At 36.3% G+C, this 10,374-nt stretch overlaps 1 long non-coding RNA gene and 1 pseudogene across 1 annotated transcript; both read right to left on the reverse strand.

The window, feature by feature from the left end:
- Positions 1–457: 457 nt before the first annotated feature.
- On the reverse strand, positions 458–2,215 carry LOC122040177. The gene is made up of 4 exons (XR_006128534.1): positions 1,827–2,215; positions 1,343–1,403; positions 796–880; positions 458–711 (listed from the first exon to the last, which is right to left on the reverse strand). It is a non-coding gene; the product is annotated as an uncharacterized LOC122040177 (long non-coding RNA).
- A 6,069-nt stretch (positions 2,216–8,284) lies between these two features.
- On the reverse strand, positions 8,285–8,464 carry LOC122044501 (annotated as a pseudogene).
- Between the last annotated feature and the right edge of the window lie 1,910 nt (positions 8,465–10,374).

The following is a 10,374-nucleotide window of genomic DNA, read 5'->3' on the forward strand; positions in this document are numbered from 1 at the left end:
TACAATCTCTTTAGGAAGCCAATGAAGCGTGGTATATGAAGGTCATTGAAGTTGTTATAGCTCAAATTCAAATGTCTCAGAAACTTGAACTGGAGCAAGGAATGATCCACTCTCCCACGCAAGTTCCACATGTCATATCTTGGATCAGATGCATTTGCATATGGATTATGGAGATCAATACTGATAACTGATGCAGTGCTGAGACACAGTTGCTACTACAAAGTAAAAGCAATAAGTGGACAATCCAAGAACAACATTAGAGACTCATTATAGCTACATGTTGAAATTGAAGAGGATCAAACTGACAAGATCCTCAAATATATTGAAAGCTACAACACCATTATCATACCACAATTACAACACTAACATTATTCAACAGTGTTTAATGATATAAATTAACAAACCAAATTTACATCTAGAATTACAACATTTAACCATTTACAAACCAAGTTTGCGTCGAGTAGTCAATGTCAATAGCGGATCCAGAAAAAAATTTAAAAGGGTGCTAAATAAAAATTTAAGATAGTCTAGCTCCCGAAAGCCACGTAGTCTTGCTGATGACAAAGGAAATCATGAAATTTAAAGAAATTGACAAATGTCACTACACTTCTAGATGCTTTGGTCCCTCTCATTAGCAGTAAACATGTGTTGTAGACCAAAGAAAGAAACCTCCAGGTCTAAGAATCCTATTGAGCTCCAGTGGCTTCCCACCTACATTAACATAGTTCAGATATAAAATTGAGGATAAACATTACTCTACAAAAGTAAAAGAATTGACTAAAATATAACAGGTACCATCTGCATCCCAGTGGACTATCCACGTGAGAAGTTGATAACGCCGCGAATGCAGAAACACGTCAAACCTCTCCTCGCGATTATTCTCCATGAAACAAATCTCACGTTAATGTATTTCCACTATTATCTCATAATAATCTGTTTGTTTGAGATAATTGATGCTAGTAAATTATCAAAATTCAAAATTTGCAAATTCTTATAAATTTAAACTGCCAAAATTTTCCAACATTAAGCAGTTCAAACACAAGCTTTTGAGAACTGATTTTAAAAATGAGCTAAGCAAAATTTCATGTTGCACTCACACACAAAGAATATGCTATGGATGTCTAAAGAATTTAAATTACACATCGAGGAGAATGAAGCGCCATGTTCTGTGAACCAAGTCAAAATTCAATGGCTGGAATCACTCATTCAACGTAATAGATCAATTTGATCGAACTAGTAAATAACTTAAAATAGGAGAAAAATGAGATACAAAAGCCTGCATTGGGTTCTTAACAGATGTAAATGCAAAGTTCGTAAGATAACACCCACAAATATTCCTCACCATCAAAGTTAAAGTTGACTCCCTCCCTCCAGAGGAGCTTCCTTCCATGGTTGAAGTAATTCTACATTCATTAGACTATTGTAAATGGTACTTTATTTATCACAAAGCATATTCAATAAAATGAGTAGACTAAATGAAACACATTTCCAGAAAACTAGTGAAATTCATCTTCCTTTTCTTTCGATATAAAACAGAAGCGATTCTAATAAACAGAAGCAAATTCTCAGGAAAGAAACAGTAAAATAATGCATAAGGCTATGTTCAAACATCTAAAAGTTAATAAATTACAGATCGAAGAGGCTGCAGGGCCACTTGAATTTGATGTTCAGAAGAAAAATTGCAAGATCTGTTTTACAAGAAAATATAAAAGCCGGAAGGTTTAGATGAGGCTAGAAAATATAAAAGCCGGAAGGTAAATCTCAAAGTTGCAACTGAGGTCACTCTAAAGAAACATCATTTTTCGCCTGAGTATACGAGCTTTTACCAGTGAAGGAGTTTGTCCGCGAAGAGAGGTTGCAGAGTGAGAAACCCTAGATCTAGCGAGAGAGAGCTCGCCGCAGGAGAGCTCAGAGCGAGAGAGGCGTGCTTGCGGCGAGAGGGGAGCTTTGGCTAGAGAGAGAGTCGTAGATCCTAGCTTCGGCGCGAGAGGGATGGGTGATGGGCGATTTGGAGAGCTCACGACGAGGGAGAGCTCACGGTAGAAAAGGGCTCGCTGCGAGAGAGAGTCGCACGTCTTGTCCCGTAGCTTCAACAAGAGAGAGGCGCATTTGCGGCGAGAGGAGCGCTTCGGTGATTCGGAGAGGGAGGCGCGTTCGGCGATTCGGAGAGGGAGGAGTGGCTAGGTTTCGTGGTGAAGAATCGCGCGAGGAGAAGTTTGACGCGATTCTGCTTATAACTTCTCACACGGATGACATGGAACTCGCCACATAAGCGTGCCGCACGAAAACCGCAGGACTCTCACCGCAGCAGATCGATTCTGTATATATATATATATATATAATATAATTTTATAAATAAAAAAAATATAAGTTAATGATTGATACATGATTTAATTTTATGAGTTTAGAAAAAATACATATATCATTTTTTTATTATGTTGTATAATTTTATGAATGGAAAAGAATATAATATGTTATCCGTTATTTTTTTCAATTTTAAAATGATCAATATTGACTTTAAAATTATAAATTGATGAATTACGTTTCTCTTTCTTCTAAAATATTTTAATGAAGTATGTGATAAAATTTCTCCATTGTAAAAAACTCTTTTTTTAATTTTACTTTTCACTCTTCAATTTTCTAGAAGATTAGGACACCTGGGATAACAGAAGATTAGCATGACACCTAAAATAAATTTTGACAGGCTACTCCAACTATTAAGTTAGAGTTTATTAAGATGGTTGAATTGGCTGCTGAGAAGTATGATTTATTTTTTCGTGCGTGCCTGATCTAGTTGGAGTGGGCGACCTTTCAAAAGGTCATAAATGTACACGTTCTCCATAATATTTGCAACCATTGTCCATGTTCATAGTCGTTGCCCACGTCGCTTAAAATGTTCGTGGCCATTGTCCACGTTTTTCGGTAGACTGAAGCTGTATCTAAGCTGAGGTCGGTGATGGAGGTCGAGTAGCGGATGGTGTCGGTGACTGATGTCGAGTCATGGATGATATCGATAGTTGAGGCTAAGTCTGAGATGATGTCAATGGATGAGGCCAAGTCTGAGATGATGTCAACCACTAAAACTAAGCCAACGATAATATATCGACAACTGAGGTGGAATAAGAGAAGATATGAGTGATTGAGACCGAGTCGTCATAGCTAACTTATCCAATGCAAACTGTATTCCTTAGAAATATGAGTATATTGAGTTAACACGGTAAGAAAATATGACTTTAGAAATATATATGTGAGACAGAATTATAATCTCTTTCATATTTAAGTAAATTAGAAATGAATTTGTTAGAGAATTATTAATCTATTTTATTTTAATAAAATATAATATTTAAAAAATATATATAAGGAATTTGAAATGAATTTAAGACAAAATTATAAATAAAATTTTAAAAATAAAAATAAATATGAATTACAAATAGAATTTAAAATCCTATAATTTTTGTAAAAAATTATTTAAAATTAAATAAAAAATTGGAAAAAAATTAAATTTACATAAATTAGAGATAGATTTTTTAGATGAAAATAAAATCTATTTGAGATTAATGAAAATAAATTTGAGATTGCCCCCACTCTACTCCCTTTGTCATCTCCGCCCTCATCTCAGTCTACTCCAAGTGTGCTAGATCTATTTTCATCTACTCCAAGTGTACTAGATTTATTAAAGCATGCTATGTCTTCTTCTCTGATCTATTCCAAATCCCACCTTTTGTATGGAATGTCACCCTATGCTCTTATACCTTAAATGCCCACTATAAAAAATATAGTCATGTGATACTTAGTTTAGTTGAATAAGGCATAGTCCGACTGAATAAACTATGCTGAGTTGTCATCAGCCTATCAAACTTATTGTTCAGAATGCTGAGCCAAGATGTTAGTGTTTTGTTGGGATAAGTGGCCGGATTTTGATTGTCAGAAAGGTAAGACGTCACATTTAATGAATGTGATATGCGAGATCGTATATTCCCTTTATGATTAACGTGTTGTTCTGCCGCATTAATGGTTGACAAATGGTATTTGTCCCAAGCCTCAAGAGCACCTTTATACATTAATTGTGAAGGCTCGTTATGGTTGACACGACCCTTGATCCACCGTTGTCATGATCATCACAGTTCGGTTGAGCAATCTGATGACTGTGATGAGATCTCGTCACTCTTTTCCCACCATCCAATGGCTTAGCAAATCGATGCAACAACCCTACTGTGCGGCTATCAACATACATTAGGTCATCGAAAAACGATGTTGCTTCCATTCACTTCTACCAAAACCAGTGTCTTTATCTTTGTCTTTGTCTTTTTTCAACTTTTGGTGACATATTAAGTTAGTCATTATTTTCCCTTCTATTAATGGTCCTTTCATTCTCTCCTTGCTTTTCTATTTGAACCTATGGCTGTCGCCGACCCATCAGACCTCTAGTATGAGGCTCAACCAACCATATATACTAGAGAAACAAGAGCATCTCTTCGGCTATATTTGAGCATCTTCTCTAATCACAATATTATGATTCTGACATTGGAGCATCGGACACATGAGCCGCCACCAAGTTACATCACCTGCTTTCATAAAAAATGTGGAACCGTCACATCAGCGGCCCCCCTAGAGTCGATTCCACGGATATGGAAAGAGGTAAATACAGGTACACAGCTGAAAGTGCATAGCCGGGATGCTAACCCCAGGCAATGACATTCCGAGGATCGAATCCTGGACCTCTCGGCCACGAAACCATGTGCCCTCAGCTGTGCTACGCCCTGGGGACAACATCACCTGCTTTCATGGCTAGCTAGCAGGTTGCCTTAGGTTTCCCATGCCCTCTTTTCTTCAAGATCTCATCACCTATTTCCATACATTGTTATCCCAATTTGCCCCCAATTTCTATTGTTTGATATGCAGTGCAATTATTATTTTTCGATTGTACCAAGTTCCACTCGACCCTATTATCTTCCACTATTTCTTTTATCCCATATGAGGAGAGTTCGAGGTCATCTACTTTATGGCAAGGCTGGGTGCAACTTCCTCGGTGAGTACTTGACCTCGCACAAGGGGTGGAAGGGTCGCTCTTTCTTTGTTAAGATACCTCAGCCGTACACCTGGCTAACCGCCTAGCAAGTCAATCTCCCGACTCAGTGTCACTTGGATAGTGCAGACTGGAGTGGATGTACTTGCTGGCAATCGAGATCTTGGGTGGCTTGAAGTTTGATGTTAACATGTTGGTGGAGAATGAGTCATTACTCTATTGGGTTGGGCTAGGCTTGTTTTTCTTGTCGTTGCATATCAAATCATATTGAGCGCCTCAGTTAACAAGAATTTCAAGTGGGACCTGACGACTATGGAAGGCTTGTGGGCCTCAAAGGATGCGACCGTTGGATCCTCAGAATTGTCACCGCCTCGTCCCTCTATAACGGTTGAGTCCTCTACGATTGTGGAGGAGTCTAGAGTCCCTACTTCTATAGTGTCAACCCTTGTTGTTATTGTCACGCCCCAGAAGAATCCCTGTCCGATAAACAGACAACATCTCTCTTGTAACTGTGACAATATGAAGCATATATACATGGCTACTTACAAGCAAATAACAGCCCACACGGTTGGATATAAACACAATCACGCAATTTATAAGCAACCCACACGGCTGAAAATAAACACAACCACGTAGTTGATAAATAACCCACACGACTAGAATATAACACAGCGGAAGTCACAAAATAACGAACGTAAAACCAACAAAACAACTAACTGCGAGCCCGGCTTGACACGATAACATCAAACCAAATACAAGAAAACACAAAGTTGAATTCCATACAAAGATACATATACATAAATAAGTCCAAAATCAATAAAACGAATGAAAGCAATAACTGAAGAAATCGCTCGATGTGACATGGAACTGGCGGTCAGGATCTCCAGTCGACTCCATAAATCCTTTACTTGCTACCTAGCGAAATCAATCAGTTCATGGGGTGGTGAGTGCTAGGACTCAGCGGGTAATAGACAGATAGTGTATGAGTATAATATAGAACTAGATATACAAAGGTATATAGTCTCATATGAAAAATCGTAGATACTACCATGATATCATAGTAAATATCCATACCTAAAATCATATCCTAGGCTAGAAATAGAAGGTCAGGAGTAGTAAGGATATGCTACAGTACTGCTCATAACTACAAGGGTAACATGTGAGGTATATACATATTACCAATAAGTAAGTCAGTGTTTACACACATACCATAGGTATGTAACTCAACATATGTAAGCATATCTATCATTTGGATATACTAATACCACAACATAAGTAAGCAAGAGCAACATAATTAAACAACAGCAACATAAGTAAGCAACAACAACATAAATAAGCAACAAAGCATAAGTAAGCAACAACATTAATAGATATAATAATAACAACATATGCACGGATGGTCACCCCGCCCACCTTTCTGTACCACGACCCATGTATGATCGAGAGGTCAAATCAATAACAACTGTACTACTCAAAGGTCACCACTACTCTCGAGTGACCGAGTGGACAGGTGCTGAGTAGCTATCTAGCGAAAAAGCGAAGGGGGTCCCTACTGCTCACAACTTCAGCTACCACTACCCATGAGTGGTTAAGTGCGGCACGGTAGGACAAGCGACATCTTCTCTAGCTACCACTACTCATGAGTGGTCAAGTGTGCGACGCGGCCCGATAACTCACTCACCCACAAGGGAGATGTGGTCGCCTGCATGCATGCAATGACATGATGTGTAAGATACAATAGTCATAACATATATAAATAAAAATCAGGTATGCTACATGAAGCCAGCATGCTCAATAAGATACATGAGTAAACAACAATCACAATAGGTAAACATGGTATCTAGTATCTGCTATATATATATATATATATATATATATATATATATATATATATATATATATATATATATATATAACAACGAGAGACTGTATAGATACAGATTTGATTATCACAAAGATCGAGTGGATAAGTATCAAGCATAGGAAAAACATGAGTGGAGTCAAGGTAAATACAGCAACTATCCGAATATCGTTCATGCACTCAAGTCAAAGTATTAAAGAGAAACAAAGTGGAAGTACCCGCCTTTATTTGTTGTTCGTGCTAAATAATCCCATCTCGAGACGCTCGTCTCAAATCAACGTCCTGCAAATCATATGATATATAGTTTAGCTAATCACATATAGAACAATTAGCTAAACCTAAAACCTAATCTTAATTTGAATAGGTAACTATGTTCAAATCCAGTTAACTAATAAGTCCATCCTTAATCCACTAACATGTTCGTTTATAGGTTTGCGAGCTCGGGCTTGAGCTCGACTCGTTTTAAGGGCTCGAGAACATGTTCGTTTATAGGCTCATGAACTCGATCTCGAACTCGACTCGTTTAAAGGGCTCGAGAACATGTTCGTTTATAAGCTCGTGAACTCAGACTTGAGCTCGGCTTGATTAAAGAGATCATGAACATGTTCAATGGTGTGTTGAGTTTGGAAGTTTAATGTAGTAGTTTGGAATGTTCAATGATGTGTTGAGTTTATATTATTTTAGTTGTTAGGTTTGTTGAATATTTATTCAAATGAGTTTTCAAGCCTGCAAAACAAGCTTTAAAATGAGCCCAAAAATGAGTTCTAAAACTAGCTCGAAAATGAGCTCGAGCTCGCTTAACGAGTTAGGCTCGTTAATTATGATAATCGAGCTAATAACGAGTCGAGCTCGAACTGTTCGTGAGCTTAGTAATTCCAAAATGAGCCGAGCTCGAGCCTTGTGATAAAAGTTTGATTCGAGCTCAAGCTCGAATATGACTTAAGCAAGCTGAGCTCGAGCTTAATATTGTTCTGCTCAGTTCGGCTCATTTACATCCCTAATGGAGATTCAATTGATTTTGATAAAGAGGTTAAACTCTAGCAAATGCTAATAGATTTTATTGATTTGGTGTTAAATGATCTTCCTTCTGGGTTATCATCTAAGACTACCCTAAACTCTAGGATGAGATCTCTCAACGTAGGGTGACTAATACAGGAGGATACTAAGATTATTATTATTAGTAGTAGTAGTAATTTCATTCTTTTGGTATTTAAGGTATTTTTGATAATTTAAGTATTTTTTTTATAATTTCTCTCTTTTATTTTTTTTGTATTTTTATATTTTAAGTCCGTTTAAGAATTTAATCATCACACACACGTATTGCATGTGTAATATAATATATGTGAATACGCTTAACTTAGTGTCTCAAACCCATAAATTGGACTTGGTAAGGGTAGTAGTGTAACGTTAGGATGACTATAGTGTAACACGAGGACAACGCTCAAGAATCCCAATAGTAAATTACTAACGGGCTCTTCCTGATAAAAGTTTAATTTAATTTTTTATTTTATATCAGATATTAAACTGATAAGAACATATATTATATTTGATCTTAACCAAAAGATCGAGAAATGTATGTTTTTTAATGTCACCGGCCCAAGGTAATTATAGAAACTTCTCCGCTCACGGTTTACCAATCTTAAGATGTGGGACTAAAGAGAACCATGATAGTGCATATTATTTATATAAAAAATAATCAGAGAAAGTTACTAATAAGTTTTAAAATTATTTTCAATGTGAAAAGAAAAAATTACATTGACATAATTTTACTTTAGACTTCATCAAAATTAATTAGTAAATAGTCTATATTTTTAATAAAATAATATGATATATTTGGCTATACAAAGGATAATCCTCGAATATTAATTAAAATTTTCTTTGTTTTAAAAAAAGAATAAAAAATAACGATGATCTCTTCTTATCTTCTTCATAAACCCCTGTGTCGATAATAAATTATTATAATCCTATTAGTATATATTTTAATTGTTATTTTATTTTTTTTTATTGATCAATTTTAACCGATCAAGAAAAGTTTTATTGATATATATATATACATATGAGTTTGCAGTCTAGCTTTGGATGTTCCATCATGTCTTTATGTATGGATTGGATTTTTGTAGTCTAGGAGGCTGCCTTGGATGCAATTGGGGATTTAGGTTATATTTGGTGAGGTGTAATTTATCTTATAATATAATTAAGATTATATTATAAGATTAATTATTTTGTTTGGTTTAATTTTAAATTTGTAATGTAATATAATCTGTAAAAGATAGTGAAGTTTTGTAATTGAATTACAAAATAAATACTATGTAATTCGATTGCATTAGAGGTCATTGTTAATCAAAATTTGAATATCGAATATACCCCTAGTCAGTCTCCGCTCGTCGCTACTCGCCGCCAACCGGCAGTGACGGTCATTTTTATCATTTTATAATAATATAAATTATATTTCTTATAAAATATAATAAGAAGTAGTATTATTTGTACGCCAGTGACTCAGACCATATCTTTTCCTCTGTCTTACTTGTACCTGCAACCATCGTAATACCTTCCTCGGCTGAAGTAGTATTATTCTGCTCATCTAATTCAAATAAATCATTTATTAAATTATGCTTACTTACTTGAGCGTCGGAAGTGCCCTCGTGTAGTTTCATCAACTTTTGCCACAACTCTTTTGCACTTGCGAAGGGGCCGATGCGGTTTAGTTCTTCATTGGTTAAGCCACATTGTAGCATGCAGGTTGCTTTGGCATCGGCTTCAACTTTTTTCATTGTGCTAGAATCCCAGTTGATGCATGAGATAAGTTCTCCGGTGTCGTCACGTGGAAGTTCGAGTCCGGTCTAGATGATGGATCACATCTCGACTTGCGTCTTGTGGTGGTATTCCATCCGGTTCTTCCAGTATCCAAAGTCCTCGCGAGAAAAGAGCGGCGGTCGGATGGTGCAGAATCCTTCTTGGAATGCCATTTTAAAAGAACCTTGCACACAAAAAATAGCAAAAAAAAATGTACCAGAACTTGATCCTGGATTAGCAGTGCGGTATGGAAGGGTAGAAATAGAAGTTCACCAGTTTCGAGAAAAAATAATAAAATATTATTAAAAAATATTTAAAAAATATTATTTCAAATTTTGCCAAATTCAATATTTTATCAATACTCATAAACTATGAAAGGATGAAAATGAATTTTTCAAAAATAATTTTGGAGGGAAAAAATGAAAGGCGTAAGGTTTTATTTTTACCCTATACAAACGACAAAGCCACGAAAAATGCTTGAATGGTGGTTGCACCAGTTCAAAGCGACCCCGCTCTGATACCAATTGTTGGATCGAGACGCGCTAGAGAGGGGGTGAATAGCGCTCGTGGCTATTTTGTACGTATCGAAATTGAAAACAGCGTTAGAGTAATTAAAGCAGCGGAATTAAAAACAAACAAACACAAACAGAAGGACACAGAGATTTACTTCGTTCGGAGCCTGTGACGACTCCTA

This window comes from Zingiber officinale, chromosome 2A (genome assembly GCF_018446385.1).
Source record: "Zingiber officinale cultivar Zhangliang chromosome 2A, Zo_v1.1, whole genome shotgun sequence".
NCBI classification, from domain to species: Eukaryota; Viridiplantae; Streptophyta; class Magnoliopsida; order Zingiberales; family Zingiberaceae; genus Zingiber; species Zingiber officinale.